Raw genomic sequence first — 24,170 nt, forward strand, 5'->3', positions numbered from 1 at the left:
AGTTCCAAGCCTGCTTAGCATTTGTGGTTTTTTGTGACAGGCCTTCATGTTGTGAACAAACTCATATATGCTTTGGAAATGAGAAAGAAGTACTACTACTACTACTACTACTACTAAAATATTTTTAGGGGTATTTTAAAGATTGTTAATAATTCTAAAGATTTTTTTAAAAAAGATTTACAAATACTTTACATGTATTCTACAGACAGAAAGCAGTTACTGTAGCCTGGGAAGTAGGTTGTGAATTCATATTATATTAATGTATTGTTTGTGGGGGTTTTTTTCTTAATCAGTGATAAACAGCTAGAGATATGGTCATGAATCTTGTTGATAACACATCTAGCTAATTGTTTAGAAAATGCTTTTATTTTAAATTTTAAGTAACGTCATTCTTACATGACTCTGGAATAATGATATTTCATACTACAGAGCAAATCCAGTAGAAGAGTAAACTAGAATTAACCAAGTTCAAATTAACCAATTCAAATCACAAAATAGTTTGGCATTACAATTGAATCTGTCAGTGATATCAATCATAAAAGTGGTATAACTTGGGTTTTGCAATGAACTTGGCAAGGGTACATTGTTTTCTTTCCAAACAAAACAGCCAAGGAGGAAATGCTGTTTTCAAATCCCCAAGTGATCTAACTCTCTTTTTCACATCTAAAATTGGACATCTCAGCTGGCATTTAAATTCTTTACTGTCACTGGGTATGAACCAAATTCATTCTGGCTGAAAAACAAAATGTGGAGCTTTCTTTCAATGAGCAATCACCTTTATTGTTAACATTTTCATTGATATAATTTATCAAAAGATAAATGAACTTGTCAACATTAAGTTGCTCCCATTTTCTTCCAGGGTGCCAAAAGTCCTCATGTGATCAGTCTTTTCCAAAAGAAGTTGAAAAGATGACCTTTTAATTTTTGTTCAAGTGCAGAATGCTAAGAAAAAGTCGTAAAACCTCTGTACACTTCAGGTGTAAAATCGCCCTGTGTAAGTCTGGCATTGCTACTTCCAAGACTTGAAACATAGCTTTGTGACACTACGTAACCACGTGTAGCATCAACATAATAATGTTATAATTAAGGCAGTGGTGGCACTTTAAACTTTGAACATATATTTTTGATTGCTGATACCATTCCTCAAAAAGCTCCCTTTGAGTTTAAAATTTCTCATGTTGTTCTGCCATTTCTAAGTGCAAACAGAAACCCATTTCTGATCCATCAGGAATTTGCAATTATATTTGATTGTGACCTAGATCACAATCTAAGCCCCTGTTGGGGAGGTAGGCTTAAAAACTTGAAGATAAACAGAAACTGAGACAGAGTTCAGCACAAATTTAACTTCTGGTTAACCAAGCTTGTGTCATAGCTTCAGGAATGACTGCAATGGGGAGGAACATTGTGGTGCTAACCTTTTATGAGAGAAAAATAAGTAAAATGGAATGAATGGAATAATTGAAAGAAAGTAGTTCAGTAGTATGAAATTCAAGGTCGTTAATTTAGGGAATAAAAATAATTTCAGTTGGAATTTACAAGTGTTGGAGAAGGAGGAGAAGAATTCAAACGAATGAGTCCTATTGGATGATGACTGAGAGTCACGAATGAGATATAAAACTAAAAAATGGAAATTAATCATGGGAGCCCTGTCCTGACCAAAGATGTGATAATATGCAGTTAGACGTCATTAGCTTAAGAAGTGGTAGGGTGAGAAAAGAGTAAGAGAAAAGTGATAAGGTGAGTGTGGGGTGAGAAAAGAGCCTTTTCAACTTGAAGCTAGCATGGGTGAAAGTACAAAAGGTTTCAGGCTGGTGTTGTCTACGTTAAGGCTGGATGTCAGAGTAATCTTTGTGACCATTTCTGTACCTTAAAGCACTGGATCCCAGAACAGCCTTCTCACCAAAAAGGGAAGAACAAAAAGAATAATTATGATGAGTGAAGTAGCTCAGTCTTTAGATGCAATTATGTGTGACGGGATCTTGCAATAAGATAGTATAATGAGTCAGGGAGAAATCCTGCTCAGTTCCAGGTCCCTAATTTTTGAAGAGCTGTTTTTTTAATGGAGAATCCTGCTATGTCCTTTGAGTATCCTAAACACCTTCTGTCTGGTTGTTCTGCAGGGACGCTGTGACTGTTTCCCCCTTTGTTGCCCAGTACCTCCAGGGCCCTCGGGCTCCTTCCTCAGCTCTTCTTCTTGTAGCACACAAATGTGTATGCCAGTAAAACCAAGGCTTAGAAGTATGTAACCCAGATAACCTTAATTCTTATAATTTTCTATGCCTTCGGTGGTTAAGAAATGTTTTTGTGCCAAAGTTTTAAAACATGCTTTATTATTATCTTTAGGAAGAGATTTTTTTAAAGGACTTCAACAATTAAGAGTTCCCATCTTTAAAAAAATTGTCCTGAGTAACTGTGGTTTTACAAACATATACTTAAAAAAAAAAATAGACCTAGAGACATTTTGTCTTTCTTGCTGCACTCATTAATAGCTGATGTGCCTTTTCAATGGCATCACCTCCATTTGCTTGTGGAGGCTGAAAAATAGCAGCATTCCACAATAACAAATTGAAAGAAGAATGTAATCCATAAATTTGGCAGTAAAACAATGATGCTGACCATGTTCAAAAATAGACATTTTTATTCCTAGCCAAGACCTGTTGCTTGATGACATAAAGTGCTTCATGGTGCTTGAAGCGGCAAAATTAATCTGCCCTTCACCCCCACATCCAGAGAGAGAAAATAGATTTATTATCCAGCAGATTTTAATGTCACAAACAGTATTGTATTATCTACTGTAGCAAACAACATGGGCCTTTCATTTAATATAGGGATAATGGTACTGAAAACAAAACAAACTGTAAAGCTGCTGCATGTTACATATGTTGCACTGAGTACATACCAACTTAGTGACCCTGTGGAGGAGATTTAGATTTGCAGAAGGGAAAATTTAGACTTAATATTACTTGATACAAGTGAATTGCATTATGGGTTGGTAGGTAATTGAAAGGGTTTTGGTTACCACAGAAGGTTGAGCTGACTTTGTTTGCTGATGAAAAGATAAGACTGAAGACAGGGTAATTTTGCTGAACTGGAACATCTGGTGTTAATGATGTGACAGAATAATTTGTAATTATAATGTAAACATGCTGATACAGAATGGAAAGTAGTATCATAGTAGGCAGGGAGGTTAAGAAATGGTTGTATACTGAATATGAAAAATATAGAATAACTATTGAAAATAACATTTAAAGAAGTTATTACTTGAAACTTATGATATTTTGGGAGCTCATGGCGCATTGCTTGTTTTTGTGTGAGTGATTGTGTTGGGTTTGGGTTTTTTAAGTTAGGACAAAGAACTCTGCTTCTTGATTTCTCTTTCTGTTTACAAAAGATAGGAATGTAATAACTTTGGAATTATTGTTTAGTGTGAAATGGATGAAAGAAAAGTGCTAGCTAGACTACAACTAATTTGACATGTACCACGTCATAGAATATGAAATGAAATTTTCCATGACACTATCTATCTGAGGCCTTTGAAGGAAGTTAATTCTATTTAAAGGTGATTAAAATTAAACTTATTATTTTTCCAGTGAGTTTTAAATCCAAATGGCTTTTTGTATTTCTAAAATTCATGTGGAAGAATCAGTTTAGAAAACGTATGAGACTTTTCCAGAATTGACCAAAATCCCCAATTTTACTTAAACTAAGTTAACAAAATAGTAAACTGAATATAAGCTGTTTATATCACTGATTATGAAAATTTCTTAGTAAACTCTGAAATGTGTATTATAACCCCTTTAAATTTTATTTAACTTTTGAAAGCATTCTCTGAAGTTAATAGAAGAATTGCCGTTCACTTCAAATAAAAACTCTTGTAGGTTCTTGGAGGGGTTTTTTTCTTTCATTTTAGGAATAGAGCAAGTATGTTTCCATTGGTGTCTGTGGAGCAACACTCGTGTATAAAAGCTGGTGACATTGCCCAGTTGAAATCAGTCTTTAAAAAAAAAAAATAATTCCTAGAATAACATTTCATTACTATTTTTTCCAGTAAAATACTTTTTGAGACTACAAGATCCATACAGATGGTACTAATTATGTCGTCTTTATCTTTTTAAGATGTTTTTTCCTCTACACTTATTTTTTCACCTCTAAGGAAAACACAGAACACTGATATATATAATGCATGGTCATTTAAGCAGAAAATTGTCTTAGAACAGTTAATTGTTTAATTATTGCATACAATATAACATTGGTAACACAGTTTAGGGGGGAAAAATTATTCAAGTAAAGAGAAGCTTTTTTTCTTAAAGTACATTCTTAAATAACATTGCCTACTGATGTCATTGAATTTAGGATAGATGAAAACCAATTCAAATGAAGATAGAATTTTCATTTCAGAACCTGGTATTTGGTTAACTTGGTTATACATAATACATGCAAGTAAAATACCAGAATTGTAGAAAAAGGCGCCTCAAGAAAAGATCCACTCCTGCCTGCAGTGAGTCAAGTTCAAATAGGGATTTAACTTCTTTAACTTGTGTGCAGTCACACAAGTGTATGCAGTGACTACTTAAAAAACTGCTTCAGAACATGGACAACAGCTAATCTTGCAAAGTACACGTGTGCTTCGCTTCAGATCTAATGTGTTTGGAGTTAAGCAAGTGCTTTCATTGATTGAATTGAGACCTGTACACATTTGCTGTTATCAGCAGTGGTAAATCTGGGGATTAAATTTGATCTGATATAAGAAAGAAATCAGTAACTGTTATAATCACTGACAGTTCATTACAGGTTAAAATCTATAATGGTCTTAAAGTATGTACATATTTGGGTGAGCAGGAGGGGAAAATACCTGCAAAATTTATGACCATGTCTTTCCCTAACCCTGCCAAGGCTGTTTGCCTGGTGCTCTTTCGTGCATGGAGAGAAGGTGCCCCAACTGCAGATGGGCAGAAGAGCAAGTTAACCTGGAACAGAAGCATCTGTCACCAGCTAAGTCTAGGACACTGATTTTCCATACTTCATTGGGCTTTTAGTTTGCCCTTGGGATTTCTGTGTTACCGAGGCAGAGTGCCTTCACTGGCGTCGTTGCACAGAGCTGGAAGGTCCTGTGTGCAGGTCTTTGAAAGGGCCCCCACCGCCAGTGCTACCCTCAGATAGTCACCCGGTGGCTTTACAATTGATCCTGTGACTACATAGCAATTACCTGGAACAGATTATAATGCTAATCCAATAAGTAACAATAAAATCACTAGTGACTGAAAATAACAAGTCTCAAATCATGGTTTTTAAGGCAAACATAGACGTTAGCTCTTAAGCTTAGAGTTAGCCCTGAAATAATGAGGAAATACATCAAGCTATACAAAACCCCAAAAGCTGGTTTTCCTTTGTTGACAAAGAGTTTTAGTTAAAAGTAAAAAGCTCTTAAAATGTACCTATGGGGTGTGATTACTACACTTTTTTCAAATACAGTCTGGCCTTTCTCTAAATACTCCTGGTAATGGCATTTCCCATGATAAAGGCATTCAGCAGGACTGTAGCTTTCCCCAGCAGCATACCTACAGCCTTTCACAAATGAATTGTGGATTGTGCTTTAGTACTATTAGTACATTAGCTGAGATAAATAGCGCTGTGTTTTCTTTTGTCATTTCAGTCTACAGCATTCACTGGCAGGATCTCAGCCCTGTACAGGAGTTACGGGAGTTGTCAAGTACTTCATTACATCAGAGCCCTCCTATTTAAATTTCCTCTATATCTCATACTTTAAGTGCTTCCTAGAGCTGTGTAATATAGACAGAACTTGTGAAAATACCGTGTGAAATAACGCTGTTGCGTGGGGTGTGGGTTCCGGGGGCTGGCAGCTGAGGCTGAGGGTCCCCGTGAGGGGAGCTGGGGCTGCCTGGGGCAGGCACAGCCGGTTCCAGCTGGTTCCAGCCGCCCCGCAGCCGGGCACAGCAGCCAGGCCCCTCAGCCTCAATGGGTTTAAGAAAGGGGCAAACAGGAGGAGGATGAGGGAAAAATGTGTGAGGAACAGCGCTGCAAGCACCGAGGCGGGAGGAGGAGGAGTTGGCGCTCCAGGTGCCCAAGCAGAGAGTCCCCTGTGGGGATGTCGGTGGGGTGGGGAGAGGTGTGAGGAGAAAAGAAAGGGAGAGTGGGGCTGTTGTGGGCTGACCATACCACCCATTCCCCACCTGCGCCGCTCGCTGGTGTGAGGAGAGGACTTGGGAATGGAGGAGTAAAGTGGAGCCTGGGAAAGGTAAGGGCGGATGGGCAGTGGAGTGGTTTTGTTTCTCACCATCAAACTCTGCGTCACTTGGAAATAAATTAATTTTCACCAAGTCGAGGCAATTTTGCCTATGATAGTGATCAGTAAGCGATCAGTAAGTGATCTCCATGTCTTTATCTCAACCCATGAGCTAATTTTGTCCCCCTCTGCTGTTGACAGCTGTCCAGCCGGCCAAGGTCAACTCACCACCATGGGGTAGTGCTTGTGCTGCACATCCAGCTTGAAGAATGTCTGCTGTTTGGAAAAGAAAAACAACTCACAGCTTTCCAGAAGCAGAATGGCTATCATTAATGCATTTTATCAGTGCTTTCAAACACGATTGACTGCTGATGTTTATGAAGTGAGTGTAAATGGTTTGGTATCTAATGCTGTGAAATAACCATAGATTTGAGCGATAAGAGTACATCCATGTTTAAAGAAAGTGCTTGAATGTGGATTTTCATCTTGGTTGTGCACAGTGAAATCTAAAGTGGCTGGAGAGAATTATGTCACATGAAGAACGTTAATTCAGAGAGAGAGCAGTTTGAAGAATTGTGAAATAAACATCAATAGCACTGTGTTCCTTTGCTACAGTACCCTGCAGGTCAGGAATCAAAAGATGTGATGGATTATGGGCTAGACTAAAGATTTCAGATGTTCTCGGTCTAAAACTGGAGGCTTAAACTTGTCATAATATGGCTAAGGAATTAAATCTGAATGTAAATATGTGTGGCAATCAGTTAGTGACAGTAATAAAATTATTTCTTCAGTTACAGTGAGAGTGGGTGATACAGGCAAAGCAGAAGTGGGAGGCAGATGTGACATTAGAGGAAGAAGGAAAAAAAGAGCTCATTTGCCAAAGGTAAAGAAAATATCCCACAAAATGTTTAGAATTTAATGTGATTTTCCTCTGCTTGATCAAATATAAAAAAGCAATGTTAAAAAACTCATACCATTTTAAAATCTTTTTGTTGTGAGTTTGATAACTGGGAGGATGTAGATTGCTATTTCATAGAAAATGGAGTGCAATTAGTAAATTTCCACAGCTGAAGACAGTAGTCAACTGTAACTTTGAGGCTTTTCTGGTCTTATTCCAATGTGTAGTAGCCTTGCTGGTACAAAATTCCCCATAGGTCTCCACAAAGTAACTGACTTTTTGCACTTGCTGCTATGTTTCTTTCACATCATCTTTGGCGAGAACAACTTGGTGTTTTCCCTTGCTCTGTAGTCTGGGGAATGGTCTGCTTCCTAGGAGCATCTGGAAAATTCATCTGTAAAACTCTTGTTATGTCAGGGCCTTGGGACCTGACAAGGCCTGTGATCTTTCCTGGTCTCCCAACGGGGATTTTGAGAGCATTTTTTTACCCATTGTAGGTAGGTTAGAGGCACATTCTGCAAACCTTTCTGGACTAAATGTCTGTTAAATTGTTTTAAGTGGATCTTACAACCATTTGCAGTCATAACCATTCAGTTTACCTTGAACTGTACTAAAATATAACCTTAATGTTATCTATATAAATCAAGTAAATATTGATTTATAAATTTTTCTGGGTTGTTCCTTGTATGGAAAAGCCATTATGCAGTTAAGATGTTCTAAAGTTGATAATGTGGCTTTATAATCTGCAGATTGCTTTTTGTCTCAGCTATATTCTCCGCTTATAGCAATGTAAGACCCTACTACCCATCCATGTATTGTTCCCTTTACACATCTCACCAGTATGGGTCATAGTTTGGGGCCCAGAGATGTTCCTGACTTGTCTGATATATATAGTTTCTTTCCATATTGTGTGGCTGATTCACAGTGTTATACAATTGGAGATGCAACAGTTTGTGTTGACCAGCTCTGATAGCTACCTTTAAATATACTTAGTTTAGACATCCATCTACCAGGCTGTGCAGAATATGGCATCTGCTCTCATGAATTTAGTTATTCTTTATCTGATTTGTAGCACAGGCCTGTAATAAATTATCTCAGCACAGTTCAAGTGCACTGAACTGCAGATTAAGAGCTGGAATGAGTGAGGAAGGCAGGGACTTCGTAAACCAGATTTATGGAATCAAAACTCTTTCTTGGTTTTGATTCTATAACAGAAGCTAACAGAAATTTATCTTAATTTCTAGCTTTATAACATACTTCAGCAAATTCTTTTCCAACTTCACTGATTTCATATAATTAACCTGTGTTCTTTGTTTTAAATAAACATCCTGCAACTACAGCAACTCCTGGTCTATCAACTATTAAGAAGCAGTTAGGTCAAAGACTGTTTCGTCATGTCAAAGTTCAGTGTGTTGACGTGTTTATTATTTTTATTAATATTACAGTTTTCTTCACTAAGAGCTTCATAAAATGCTAATTTCATTTTAATTTTAAGTCCTCAGCCTTTGACTTCAGGCAGATAGGCTGGGGCAGAGGCAGTGAATGTACTGCAGCCCCATCCTGCAGTTGTCTTCCCTCAGGTAGAGTTACTTTAGCCACTGGTGAAGTATTGCTCTTCAGTGTGTGTTAGGTACTTAATCTGGATTAACAAACTAGACAGTGAGCTTCATGTTTTCTCTTAAAGTAAACACTAATAAACTGTGCATAGCCTTGGTGGCAGAGCAATAATGGGGAAATAAATATTTGTAGAGCTAAATGGAGATTAGAGAACACATGTAATCATACTAGTACTTAGACACTAACTACACGACAAAACTTCAAAACGTTACAAATGCAGGAGGAGCTAAAGATCTGCTCGGTAATCTGGAATGCAGAAAATGACCAAAAACACCATTCTGAAGATATGAGCTAAATAAGCGTATGTCAGGTAAAGGGGTATGAATTTGATAAGAAGCATCATTGTGCACTTGCCCAAGGCCTAGTTTACAGAGGAATGCTCAGCAGGACAGTTGGATTTCTGCAGAAGACATAGGGCCATAGATTGATGATGGGAAGCATAGCCTGACTACTTTCAATAAAGGTCAATTAAAGATGAAAACACATAAACAAATATCTCTTTTTAGCAAGAGACTGTTTGAATTAAAAAAAGATAGACTTCAGTCAAACAAGGATGATGGCACAAGAGACTTTTCATGCTCCATTTTAGGACCATGAAACTCATAGGTTTCAGTTCAGCGATTTGGCAATTTATTATAGTGATATATATCTCGTGCTAATTCTTAAAATTATTGCCAGAAATACTTTCAGTTCTAGGTTTATAAAGAGACAGGGGTGAGTTCAGGATGCTCAAACTTTGCTGAATCTACATTAGTGTTTTTTATTTAACCCTCAGAGTTGAGTTCATTTATGTAAGACCTTGTATTCTGGAAAGCACTCATTAAAAATGAGTCAGAAATAATTTCGGTTTGTTTTTCTCAAATATACTTATGTAAAAGAAATTTAATTTTAATAAATTTATTAGTGTTTCTTTTCAGAAAAGCAAATAGAGTGACATAAAATTGTTACAATCGCTTAAAAGGTCATAAACTACAGCACTTACAGGCATACTATTCTATTAGTCTAGATAGCTTTCATCGACCACCAAATATGTTGTGTGTAACTGGTGAACTAAAAGACTGCATTTACCCATTTTTAGAAGTTGCCCAGTGATTTTGACCGAGTGTGATGTAGTATAAGACTGCACGTGCTGTGTTGTATGAACAGAATTTCCTGTAAGTACTTCCAGTAGTTCCTGGCTAAGGGAAGCTGTCGTAATGGCCTTTTGCAGGGTGATTTTTTTCCCCTCTGTTATGTTTAACCTAGCTACGTTTAAGAGAGCTAAGAAAATAAAAGTCCAGACAGATTGTATTGTTATATACAGTGTCTCAATGAAGTCAGTGATTCTTACTCAATCCAGCTCATTCTATCCATCCTTATGGTCACTAAGGAATCATAATGAATGGTATTTCTCCTGTTTGGAATTCTCTTTTTTCTAGTGACTTGCTATTGTAGCACTTAGATAAATACACCTGAAATGTGAAAAAAAGAGTAAGAGAATGAGTTTTTATGGTGTCTCACCCTTAAGCAGACAGACATTTCTCATGGCCAGGACCCACAGAGGTAATATAGCATAGCCTTAGATAAAATATTTTGTGTTAGTACTGTACAGCAGTAGTACTGCTGTGTTTCCTATAGAAGCACACAATAGCAAGCTAATAGATGCTCTTAGGTTTAACAACTGGCCAGTTATTTTTTCCTTCATTAATAAAGTAGTACACGCTCATGTTCCTGTTAACATGTCCATTATGTAGTAGTGGTGTACAACATGAAATGTTTTGCTTGTGTTCTTTGAAACCTGCAACTCCAAACAAATGGTTTTGTGCCTTCCTTTTTTGTAATACTGTGGAAGTTGTGAAATGGTTATATATTAATGGGACATTACTGTACTTCTAAATGTGGACGTGCAAGGTACTAGCGATGTACCTAATTGATGCCACTGTTCACTTTTAAGTGAAATGCTGGAAATTAATAACTCATTACAAGTTTTTTGAAAATAGCCTAGGAAAGAAAAGCAACTTTTGAAGGTACTTTATTTAATTCATAAAACAAATATTTGCTCTGAAATAAAAATAGTCTTGTTTACAGCATAAGGAGTCCACATTCAAGATGTCTTCATCTCTTGTTCTTTGAAATACCAAAAATCTTTCTCAGATAAATAAAAGTCTATGGGGATTTCACTAACAAATGTTGCACTGCAGCCTGTTTCATGTTTGGTATTCTCTGAGGGATCAGTAGCCTTCAAAAAAATTGCTGCTGTAATGCAAGAAAAAAATTTTGTAGATTTAAAAAATTAAAAATACAGAACTGAGTGGTACAATAAAAAGGAAAATAGCACCAACAGCTTGTCAAATATTCTGTTTTGGTACTCAGAATCTCAAATTGAAAAAAGAACACAAGAAAAAGCCAGCCTGTGGTTCACAATGCAAGTAGTAAAGATTACAGTGATTTGGGATTCAGCTAAATTTTATTCCAGTTTTCCCCTATTACTTTACTGAATTCCCAAGCTTGACTATAACTTTGATTAGTAATTTTTCTACAACTTTCTAGACCTAGTTCAAATATTTTACAGTGTGTATGTGTTGATGTATTACTCTGTGCTTTGTTTTATTTTAAATAGCAGAATAGAAAAGATTTACTTGACTCAAATGACTAATTTATTCTATAACCAGTATTTTCCAATTAAAAACTAGTAAAAAAACCCCAAACCCCAAAACATTTTGGAATCAGCACTATGACTATAATATTAAAGGACTAAATGGAAGCTATAAACACAAATATGAACTGTTAGTACCCAACATGGGATATAATGTGAGAAATGAAAAAGTAACTGCTAAGAAGTAGCTTATAATCTCAGTCATGTGAAATTTGGATAATGTGTTTATGCACTTGGAGAATCTCTGCGTAGAAAGGCATTCTTGCTACATAACTTTGTTTACCCTAAGTTACGAATCTGCATTGTCTGTAGAACCTGTATAATATATGGGAAGAGCTGCTTCCAGAAGATGATTTCAGAAAAGCAATTAGGAGCCTAGTGAAGACCTGCCCTGGATCTCTGCATAACCTCCAGGAGACGTCTAGTTCTCCCCGCTATATAGGCAGACTAGATAGAGACTTATAAGTGGGGACCTGACTTTCTTCTGCTCCACTTTCCTGGGTGCTACTGGATTGTGGTAGTGTTTTGAGATTGCCACCCTGACTGGGTGTGAGACTCATCACAAGGTGAAGCTTAAAACTTGCAAGTACAGATTCTCCTGGGGAGACACTCAAAAATCCTGGCTGTCATAAGGGGGAAAAATCTGCATATTTGTACCTGCTAGCATGGAGTCTAGCAGCTCACAAAGTACCGTTTGTGTAAATGCTGTGATTTGTGTGTGTCTGCCACGATTCAGGCTTCCGAAGATCTAACTATTGCTTGTCTACGCTTGTGTATGACATCACTCCTTAACATTTCTGTATTTGAGTACAGCAGCATTGCCTACCATTGTCTGAAGTGCTGCTGGTGATGAATTCCTTCAACACAGATACATAGAATAACATAATTATATGGGTACACTCAAAGAAACTCTATGTTTTATACAAAGTTATTGACCTTCCCATAAATAATGTTTGATTTGCTCTGTACTACCATTTGTCTGCCTTTCCCTGATAGCCATGATGTGTGGTGATGGAGATAAATGGGGGATATAGCACACACTAGTAATCCATAAGGAGTGCAAAGAATGGTTGTTTTGTAGGAAATATTGAAGATGTTTGACTGGATCTGTAATACATGGTAATCTGGGTTTTTAGCAAAGCGCCTCAGTCCTCCCCAGGGGCTGGGTCCATAATTTCTCAATTAAGTGAGTTTTCGTTCAGTAGTGGGAGTAGTTTTCTAGACCAGACTAAAGGACTTTTCAATTTTTGGTGAAAATACTGCAAGTTCTGCACTATGGCCTGAGTCTTGGCATAATGTTCCCATTCACTCTGTTATTTCCAGCTGTATAACTGATTTTCATGCAACTTAATTGCTTATATTGAATGTTTTATAATTATAAAGTGATAATGATATAATCATAAACTGATTTGTGTCAAACTTGCATAGCCCCCTCTGGTCATTAACTACAGAATTCTGTGCAGAATTCTTAGAAATATTTTCCAGATTCTCATAGAAAGATCAATTTTTTGCATATTTCAATTTAATCTATTTTTTAAAACTAGTTTTATTAAATTGATTTTCATTTGCAGTTCCAATTAACAAAGGGAATGGGATTTCCTAAAGTAAAGGAGCTAATTTCTTTTAACCTCTTAACCATTTATCTATGAGGAATGAAGAAATAAAAGTTTGAACAGTTTTCTGTAAGAAAGAACAGTGAAATGTAGCAGCATGACAATGATGCTAATTGTTGGATGTAGATGGAGTAGAGAAAGGGGTCGTGTAAAGTTAGTCTCAGTTGTGTGAATTAGAATTTTTCATTTATGTAGAACAGTGCAATAGTGGAAGAAGTATCCTGCAAGATTATTTCTTTCAATCTGCCACTTGGAAACAAAGCTGAAACTCTTCAGGAATGGTTAGGTCAGGACTTACATCTGATGATTATTTTATTGCTATATATTATATAGTTATTGCTAGATGGTTTTTATGTATGATTAGCAGAATGGGATGTTGCAAAGAGCTGTCTTCCATCATCTTTTTTCACCTCTGCCCTTTCATGCCGTTATATATACATACATGGATAACATGCATGTGCAACACACAGGTCCTATAGAGTTTCTGCAAAAATGTGATCACCATATAATGTGAATGAAAAGTTTCAATACTGTAATTGTATGGAATATAAACATAAGTCTGTGCCAGACTTTAAAATGTAAGGCTCAAAAATCCATAGTTGTGCAAGATTAAAATGTTGATAGTATATTATTATTACTGAGGTAATATTTTTGATTTAATTCTATAATTATTAAGATAGCAGCAACATAGCATTAGATGCCTTAAGCATCTGTAATTAACTTCTAGGCTTGTTTGGGGTTTTTTTTAGACATTATACCTTTTTGTAATTTATGAGGGACATAGATTATTCTGATACTCTGGAGATCCTGTGATCAATGCAGGTATAGCTGTATGGAGCCTCAGGAGGTCAGGTAGTTCAGCCTCCTGCCCCAGTAGGAGCAATTATAGCTAAATGATGCCTGACAGTTAATTAGCTAGCCTGTTCTTAAAACCCTCCTGTGATTGAGATTCCACCCTCCCTTGGCAGTTGATTTCAGTGCTGAGCTATCTTGACAGCTAAAAAGATTTCCCTAATGTCTAAACTAAATTTCCCTTGCTGCAGTTTAACCCTTCTTGTCCTATCCGTTGAAGAATAGTTTTGCCCCTTTCCCTTGACAGCAACCTTTTCCATAATTGAAAACTATTATCATGGAAGGTTCACATCATTTTTAATTTTAAAAAAATCCTAAATCTTCAGGTTTTTGTTCTAGCTCGTTCTCTGTAGCTCACTGATTTTTCTTGTTGCTTTCCTCTTAGTGTTCTCTGAATGACCTGACTTACCGGTCTGCTGTGAAGCCTTAAAGTAGCCCTGGAAGTCCTCGACTTGGTGCTGTGTGTGGCATGGGGAAGTGCCATGGGCTGGTGTGAGCCCCCACAGGTGCCCTGGGCTGGGACATGGACATGCACCTGCTGGGTGTGTATAGGCTCAGGTCTAACAGCAGTGCCTGTTTGCTGGGACAGCACGTCAGGCTGAGCACTGTGCAGCAGTCCTGTGCCAAGCCATGGCACCAGCACAGTCTCTGGCTGGCTCTGCATCTGCATTTGCCTTGGCAAAACTGACATGCCCACTTACCAGCAGACTTCCTTAGAACACTTTGAAATCTCACAGATGAAATGTGAGAGGTGGTGTAATTTTTCTCTTGTAAAACCATGGGTCTGTAATTAACATACTTAATATGACAAGTACAAATCAGTCCGCATAGTGTATATTTAAAAAAAAAAAAAATCTAGTTTATTATTTTGTATAGTTACGGCATATTTTTAATGCATTTATTAGGACTAAATGTTGGCAGTTAGAAAATGTCAGCCTCAGTCTTTGTTTTGTCCACATGAAAAGCAGTGGTAGGTCAAGACTATTTAAGTAGGACCTTGATATGTTGAGGCTGCTCGGTTTAGTAGCACTGTGTGCATTTGTGGCTCTTTCTTCTGAGCTCTGTGTTGAGACATAGGGACCTTTCTTTCACTGTTTGCAGAGCTGAGTTTTTCTAATGGCCTGCTGCAAGCCCACTGTGGGCAGTGGCAATGAGTTTCAGTGATGCTTTTGACCCTCATCTATTGCTGTTTCTGTAAATCAGCTTTGATCCATTTGTTTCATTTGGAATTGAACAATCCTTGCAGGAACAGAGGCAAATTGCTAGCCTGGACAATCCTTTTCTGATGTTTTTAGCAGTTTCCCAAGATTAGAAAGTAGATTAAAACCATCTTAAAGACCAAAGGGAGGACTATCTTCATTGCAGGATTTATTTACAATATGTATTTTTACAACTTTTCTAACTGTTACGATAAATGGAGGAGAAATTCAGACTGTGACCATTAGAGCTCAAATTTCTGATTAACTGTTCTCAAAAGCTGGCTGTAAACACAGTCACAAGCTGCTTGTCTCAGCAAGCAGGCCACAGGAAGGCAGAATTTTGATGAAAAAATGTTGGTTGCTAATGGTTGTGGTGTTTGCATTTTCAGGAGTGATGCAGTTTTTCAAACAGGTCAGCCAGCATCTGAAGAGTAAGTGTCCATTAAAATTCCTCTCAACTTCAGCAAAGCCTATGCTGGCAGTTGCATACTTTGTTGTATATATGCTCTTGTTAGGGAAATGAATAAGGTGTAGGCAGGGAAGTGAAGAGGAAAGTGAAAACAAGAACCAAAAACCATATTCCTCAGTTAAATAATAGAGTTAAGCATTGTTTCCTTATACATGTAATTTAATTGCAAAAGACAAGGTTTATATTTTTCAGATTATCTAGCACTATTCATGTGCCTGACATATAATAGTAAAAAATAGATGAATAATCCCTATTTTAACCTCTGGGCTTCTCAATCTGTCATTGTATACTTACATTTTTCAACACCTCAGCATAATTAAGCACCCCAACTGCATTATCTGTTGTGCTGGGTAAGTCTGAGAGGACATATGGTACATTTCTCCAGGAACTGAGCTCTCCATTGCTTTTATTGTTCTGTGTCACAATCATAATGCTTTTTTAATGGAGTTTTCAGAGGGTGAACACTGTCAGCCCATCATCTGCTATGCTCAGCATAGAGGAATGAGAAGTATATGCTTTATGGAAGCAAGGTAGAAAATTAAAGGATATCATTAAAGTATGGAAGGAAGTTTGTTGATGAAATGATGATGCTATCTGGTTTCAGGCGTGATTTCTGCCAGTTTAGCAGTGATTTAGACTGAAATTATTTTTCATGATGTTCATACCTGTTGGGTGGCCTGCAGTAAGGACTTGGAAAAAAGTCATTGCAGAAAAAAACAGTGAAATGGTTTATAAATAACTGAAATCACTGCATAACTCATGAGTCATTTGGATGATCTCTCTCATTTCACTGCATATTTTCTCACTTGGTTTTCATTGACAGAAAAATCAATGTTGACTTCTACGGACTCATGATCTAGAATATGTCACAGGAAGGCCTTATGGAACAAATATGTTTTTAAATGAAATAATTTCCTGTCCAGCAAATCACTTAAGCTCTTGACTTCTGTTTGACGACTCATATATTTAAAGTTCTGCTTTCTACTATGTGTTGCTGGAGTGCTGCCGTATTTGGTTGAATAGATCTTCAATATATGATTGATTCCCTTTGGTTTACCTTTTTCGTTGCTTTTCTTTCTTTTGTCTCTCATACAAGTCTTCCCATTTGAGCTTTTTTTGTTTGTTTGTTTCCAGAGCATAATACCTCAGCCACTATGTTTGTAACAGCTTCTAACAAAACTATAAATCTTTTACATTGCTCATATATTAGATACAGTCATGTGAAAGATTAATTTATAGGAACAGGTAAGGGTTAGAATTTCAGGGCACAGTTGTCTGACAAAAAACAGAAAGTGCTTTTGGTACAAAGTGAGCACAAGGTGAGAGAGCAAAACAGATTGCTTTTAATGGCTTCATGTGATATTTCTAGATTACACTTTAGGAAAATTCACTGCACAAGCTAGCCTTCATAGCTGAAAATCACGGGTTAATAAACCTTGACTGGAGAATATAGGAAAACACCAGTGCTGTTGACTGGGCTTCCTAAATCTGACATGTAATTCACTTGCTTGGGCAATTGTTTGTAACTAGCAATTACTTCATTTTGATTGAAAAGCTGACCATCTCTCAAGTGGCATCAGCTTCATTGTAAATAATTGCAGCAGTGAAGCAGAGCTAGAGAGATTAAGAACATAATTAGTTAAAATTTGGATTAGAAAATGAAACAACCTAAAGTTATGCAAGCCTTCATTTACAGACTATACAAAGTTAACATTTATCAATTACATAGACAAAACAGGTTTAATCAATACCAAAATAATTTTGTCTGTACTGGATACCAGTTCTTAAATATGAATTAGAACATTATCTACCCATGATCTATATTTAAGAATATTGCTCTTTTACTGATGAAGAGATGGATATTCTCTGGCTAGGCATTTCCCCTCTTCCCAAAAAGCAAAATACTGATAGAAATCAGACCATAAGTGAAGCAGTGCTGCAGAGGAAGGGTAACAAATTATTCTGTTGGTTTGCTGCCCACTGGATAGGAAGTGTTGGATTGAAGTTGTGACAGGAGAGCCTGACATTAGGGAAACTCTAATTAATGGGGACAGTGACCTGCAGGAGTGGGCTGGTTAGAGAAGGCAGGAGTCCACCTTCAGTAAGGGACCTAGACAACGTGACATTTTAAGATCACCTTTCTGACCTTTAGTGGCAATTCTATGACTGAATTCTTCAGGTTGTAACTGCTGTAGGATCTATGCAGAGAACATGCAAGTATAGGCACATCTGTATGAATGTAAACATAGGTGGAACAGATGAGTTTTAGAAATGAAATTACACTTGTTTCATTATGTTAAGTTCATGAACACAGCCATTTTATGTTTCTACTGTTTTCTTGTGTTTGTTGTTAATGTAAATAGATGAGTCTACCCTTCTCCTCCAGAAAGCTTGCCTCTCAAGAATGAAAAGCTTCTACCATAACTGGAATACCACTCGAAGCTTTAGAAATGCTAACGCATGAATGTTAGGTGGCTAGTTGCATATGTCCATGACTGAAACGTGTCATGAATTGCTTGTTTACCACTCTTGAACCCAGTATTATTTCTTTCTCCCTATAGCTCCTCTGAATTAAAAAATAAATTGCAGATTGTAGGAGCAGATTGTGGAAGGCCCTGCAAAAATTATTCAAAGACATCTTGTAGTCATGTGTTGGTGTACACACATATTCATGTTTCCTCTCCCATCAGTCTGAGTTTCTGTATCTTTTGAAGAAGTACGTAGGCATGCCTTTACTATGACCTTGCTTCTGTTTTTCTGCAAGGAAAAAGAAAATATGGAAGTTATTTCAGCAAGAAGAAATTTCTGTGTGGGATATCTGTGTCAATACCGCCTCCATTTCTGAAAAGGCTATGTGACCAGTTCCTAAACTACATGTCTCCAGTTTTTCTGTAATTGCTTGTTCAGTCTAACCTAACCTGATTATCATCTAACAGCTGGCCTTAGCATGTGCTCTGGGTTCGCTCAATAATCAATAGAAAAGAATAGGCACCTCCAGAGAATGGCTTATATCATCCTAAGATAATTATCTAAAAGTGGTGGGCTGAATTACCTCTGGTGGTATTTATCTCTTTCCATCAATTATAGCAAGAGTCCAGATGACTGGCTTAAACTGGGTAATTAAAGAGATGAATCCTGCTCTCAGGTAACATTAACATTAGAAGAGTCTGCTTCCTATAGTGTCTAATTTGTCAGCATTGTGGAAAATCTCCTGTAGCTCAACAACAGGCTACAATGGCCTCTTGTATAAGCCTCTTGCAGGTGCGGTCCTCCACTCCCAGCTCTGGGTGCTGCCAGATTCTGCTTCCAGCCTGCTGTGAGCTGGTACCCACTTGAGCCCTGCAAGCAGTGCCCTGCAGCTGCTCCTCAGACATTCAGGGATGATGAAAAAGGAGGATGCAGTGAGATTCCAGCTCCAATCCTGAGATATTCAGGTAGAGAGAGAAAACAAGCAACACCACGGAGCTTCACAGTCACATCTGCTTCTCCTTTTTTAGTCCAAAATGCTAGAATAGACACTTCTTTTGCATGTCAACAAGATGTGCAACTTCACATCTACACTCAGACACTCTGCTGCTTCTGGAGATCTGATTTGCTTCTCTCTTCTTCTTCCTGGATTTGCTTTCTCGTATCTTCTCATGAGTTGGGTTTACAAGCTATTAGTGCAGTTTTTGGTCAAACTGACCCTCTTTTCTAGTACTGTAGGTGAATTTATCTCACTTAACTGTAGCATGTAGAAGTTAGATGCCCTTTCTGAACCGGAGGTCTGCACTCCTTGACAATCAGCAGAAGAGGTATCACCAGAGGATATTCAACTTGTGTAAATCATGGTCTGACTTGCTGGGCATGTCACCTTGTCACCTATAGAGCAAACCTGTGGTTTGGCTGAATGCCTCCTACATGGCTATTGAGTTGAGAGTATTGTGCCTATGTGCTGATCCTTCAGGAAAGAATAGACCATAAGGAACCCTTTGTCATCCCTTTCATAAGGACATGCTGAGTGCAAAGCAGAGGGTTAATGGAAATGATTTTTACCTTTTCTGCCCTAAAAACAGAGACACTGCAAGTGTCTATGGGGAAGCTGCTACAACTTGGAGCAGCCACCAATGTTCAGTAACTTACAGCCTGACGTGTACTGGGGACTAGCAAGAAAGAGATATGAAAAGGATTTTTTTTTCCTGTATCTTACTCACGTTTCCTGTTCTCCTTTGATGCAGTTCCCAAAAGATTTGTGAAAGAGCCTAGCTTTCATGTTTCATTGTTCATGAGATTTATGCTGGAAGGGTATTTTTTCTGCCTGCAGTAGATTGTCCAGTAGAACATCATTAACTGTTTTCAGTACCTACTGTAAATATAGTGAGTGACCCAAAGCAGTATTGCCAAAGGTAAATTATCAGTTGTGTTTCTGCTAGACCATGTTTCAAAGGTTTGTTCAGATAATTTGTTTTCACTCATATGAGGGACAAAATATTCTCAAATTAGGTTTTCCTCACTCTGGGTTTTCTTGCAGATTTAAAAAACTGGGCACACACATAAAAGTCAGCCAAAAGAATTTATGCAGTCCCTGTGGTAGATTTTTGTCATCAAATATTGTCATGTACGGCAGCAATCAGTTCTTATAGGTGTGTCTTGATGTTTCTGTATTTACCTGGACTGAAATAATAAAACCACATTTCTAAATGCATTTTGTTTCCATGTGCATTACATCATAAATCAGTTTTGTTTTGTTCTTGATGTTACCTCACTGCAAAACACAGAGAAAACACTCAATAAATGAAATTGCATCTGTCTGATACCAAAAATCTGAGTAATGCTAAAGGTCTCCAGTTGGAATGTATCTATTTCTGCTGGAAAAGTTTTTCAAACCTTCTTCCCCCGATAAATTCTGACTGTTATTTTAGCACAGATAATACTCTCAAAATATGATTGCAAGAAAATCCATGAGACTGTATGACAAACCCTGTGTACTTCAAGAAATTATTTTTTCCAGCTAAAACAAAAATACAGTATAGTGTATGTCATCCAAATGGCAAGAGGAAGGTATTGTGTTTCATGAAGTAAAAATCTACCATCAGTAAGCTTATGTATTTCTTAGTGGCATCATTGGGCTTTGTAAATTTGGACTTGGGGGATCATAAAACCCCAATCTGCGTACAGTGAATTTTCTACTGAGCAGCACAGCATTCAAAATCTGAATATTTTCACCAGTGTGTGTAATAATATATCATTTTTTAATGTTTAAGTGACCTGGTAAGAAATAAGAGGAGGAGGATTAGCTACTAAACCTGTCAGAAATATATCTCAAGTAAATACCAAGAGATGTTGGAGGAGATTTAATTTGGTGTTTTTCCACAGCAACCGGACAGTGAGTTCTATCAAATTTACAATTTTCTTTTCTAACACGGAAACAAAACTGTTAATCTTATGAAGGTAGGATATTATGTAGCTTGCACACAGAAACATTTGCTGAGCACTAGCACTTCAGGTGCACGTTTGGTGACTCACCTCACTGTTCTATTTCTCAGTAAATTTTTGATTGGTAGTCAGTTTATGTTTACTTCATATGCCTAATTATGTATATGTGTGTATATTAAAACTGTAGTAAGTTAAGAGTTCTTCCACAATAAAGGCTAAAATTGCCTTCCACTGGCATATTTCTCAATGTCTTGGTTGTTTGAGACTGATACTGTTTTTTTCAAGGAAAAAAAGAGTATTTCTCTAAATTCTCAAAATCTGTAAAAAATCCAGCTTTTACAATATTAATTTTCTTACATAATTTTATCTCTGTTTGGGAAGAAAAAAATGAGTGTCATATAATTTCCTCAAATGTTATCTAGATAAATCCCCTTGAGAATTGATGCCATTGTTCTGGGAGGCTAAATACAACAGAAACAAACAAAAGTGCATAATACTTTTTTGCATATTTCACATTTCAACAGAACTAATGTTTCTGTTGAGAATAAACTCATTTCAGCTAAAATTGAAGGTCTATGTTGTTGTATTTTTCACTTACCAATTCTCATATCAAAATCAGGCAGTGCCAAAGATGAGTAATTTAACTATGTAACTGTCCTCAGTTGGAGATTATAAAGGCAAAAGGAGTTCTTGCAATCCTGTTAAATCATCTATACAACTGGACTGTAGAATTCATGCAGAACAATAATTGTGGTAGGCAAAATTCTTAGGTTGATGAGTATTTTTCTGAGAAATTCTGTGTGAACGGAAGTGGTAAACTGTGCCTGGCTTCCTCTTGATTAGTATTCTGCATCTCTTGGCAGTCAGTGTCAATCATGGGATATGAGGATCACTTAATTTATAAAATTCTAAACGAACAATTATTGAGTTCATTCCTGAAATTTTGAGAAGTATTGACAGGAGAATTAACGGTAAAAATATGTGAATGTTAAGTAGAAAAAGCAGAGGAGAAAAGAGGAAGACTAGCTAATGTCCAAGAGATTTTGCTTGAAGTTACTGATAAAGCATATGATAAACCTAAAAGTTTATATCAAAAACCTCATATTCCATCTTTTACACAGTTGGACCACAGATTTGGTTGTGGTTATTCTCTCTGAGTAGTGTATCTTCTGTTTAGCTAATGTTTTGAATAGTATATTGTGATTGTTAGGGTCTTTCTAAAAAGTATTCTTTTCAAAAGTGGCCATTTCGTCCTCCTTGTTGTTTATTTGTAGAGTCATTGGACTAAAAGCCTTCTGTGAAGTTCATGGTGATTTCAGTAGGTTTGGTATTAAAATCCCCTGTGTTTTGGGTGTTCAGGGTTAAGATTCAAATACACTGAGAAAGAAAACTAGAAGCAATAGTAGCATGTGTTTTACAAAGCTGTAAAGAAAGTACAGGCTTCAAATGCATTGACATTTGCATAGATACAAGACAACTCCATCATGGCTCTGATTAATTCTAGCAAAATTACCCATTGTGCCAATTCCTGCCAGTATAATAACTATTCTCCAGATAGGTTCTTATTGGCTATTTTGCTACTTTGAGGAACTGGAGAAGTCATTGGGTAAGTTAGATTCAAACTAGATGGCTTTTAAAAGCATGCTTCTAAAATCATTTGCTTGGTTTAAGGGAGAAAAAAACCCAAACCACTTCTAGGTGTGTTTTTCTGATCTCTGGATGTTTCAAGACAGACCAGGTGCTTTGAATGTATTTTTTTTAAGATTACAGATAGATCAGGATTCAGAATGTAAGCTGTATTTGCTAGCTGTTCTTTACCAATCTTGATTTATATATATTTCTCGTTTCTGAGAAAGCTGATGGATTAGCTTTTCCAGGATGCAGTAAAAGTGCTACAATGACAGAAAATCACAAACCTCACATGGACAATGGACAGAGAGAATTTTTTAAAAAATGAAATCATTATTGAAATATTGTAAGAAAGTTAGGCTTGTACAAGAGAAGCAAGTGAGAATGAGGCTTTTAGCTCTTGAAAACTTCCTCAGATTTTCCTGTGAGTTCCATTTTTCAGTTTAATAGCTATGTGACATGTACTTGACACATCTCTCCTGTAATACTGGGTGATTTCCCATCTTTATTTTCTGAGAAATATGTCTCTCTAGTGGAATTACATTTAAGACAGGTGCAAAGGAATCTGGATTTGTATTATTTTGCATGAGGAAAGATTCAAAAAAGCTGCCTAAAATTCCTTCTGTTAAACATCATGTGGTGTGCATTATTCTCTGGCACAAAGCCAGTTCCTTTTCAAAGGTGGAATTTATACCAGTTTCTTATGCAGAGAGTGTATTGTGTTCTTTGTAGGAACCTCAGAAGTGTTGTCTAGCACAGTTTGGAGAAGAGGTCTTAATGGAGTTGCATCTACAGACAGTGTTTCTGGATTTGGCTGTTTCTGTGTCTCTAATTCTAATGTCGGTTACATTTGGCTATCAGGAGTAGGGGTTTCTACTGCCTGGGGACTGCCCTGTTTCCCGTGGAATTTTCTCTCTCCCACTGGAGTTAATAGGCAAAGCCCAATGATAAATCTGTGAGTATACTTAAAGAAATATCAGGTGGGTTTTGGCTGCTGTATTATTTTAAGTTCTGTAATATTAACTTAATATTGCCAGTTCAGTAATGCTTTTTCATAGCAGAAAATAGTACTGATTAGTACAGAATAATTGGTGAATCGCTGAATAACAGCAACAGCAGCTGTCGCTGTTGGGGTCTCAGGCCAGAAACTGGGACAGTTGTACAGCAGCAGATCTCTTCTGTTATTAGACCATCTTTGGAATAACGTATGGTAGTCAGAGGGTCTAGAGACTGTAAATCCTTTGAGGAAAATTCTATATTTGTGCTTTAATCTTAGGAAATTGACGTATTGTTAAATCTATCTTCTTTTCTTCTTTTAAGTTCTGTAGTCCCTATTTCAAATGGTACTTTACAATATATACTGGTTTAGATTAGTTTTCTTACAGTCATGGCAGTCTATGTAAAATTTCTCATTGCACATTAAACTCAGTAGAATCAGTGGCATTACCTAAGTCGAAAGAGTTTTTGATGGGAGTTCAGGTAACTCTCTCTGTTATATAACCTCCTTTATGAAATTGTTCCTAGCAAGTGTTTACCGTGTATGTATAGGTTCTACTAAGTGTGTACTCTACTTTTTTTTGTTTTCTTTTTTTTTAAAGG

General features: G+C 37.0%; 1 long non-coding RNA gene across 1 annotated transcript in view; it reads left to right on the forward strand.

Annotated features, from left to right (window-relative positions):
• Positions 1-6,452: 6,452 nt before the first annotated feature.
• The window catches only part of LOC129785753 (uncharacterized), a 79,435-nt gene continuing 61,717 nt past the window's right edge, over positions 6,453-24,170 (forward strand). Inside the window, exons 1-2 of the long non-coding RNA XR_008749952.1 lie at positions 6,453-6,626; positions 7,036-7,127. This is a non-coding gene — a long non-coding RNA (uncharacterized LOC129785753). The remainder of the gene's footprint in view (positions 6,627-7,035; positions 7,128-24,170) is intronic.

The sequence above is a fragment of the Falco peregrinus genome, chromosome 1, assembly GCF_023634155.1.
Source record: "Falco peregrinus isolate bFalPer1 chromosome 1, bFalPer1.pri, whole genome shotgun sequence".
Classification (NCBI taxonomy): Eukaryota; Metazoa; Chordata; class Aves; order Falconiformes; family Falconidae; genus Falco; species Falco peregrinus.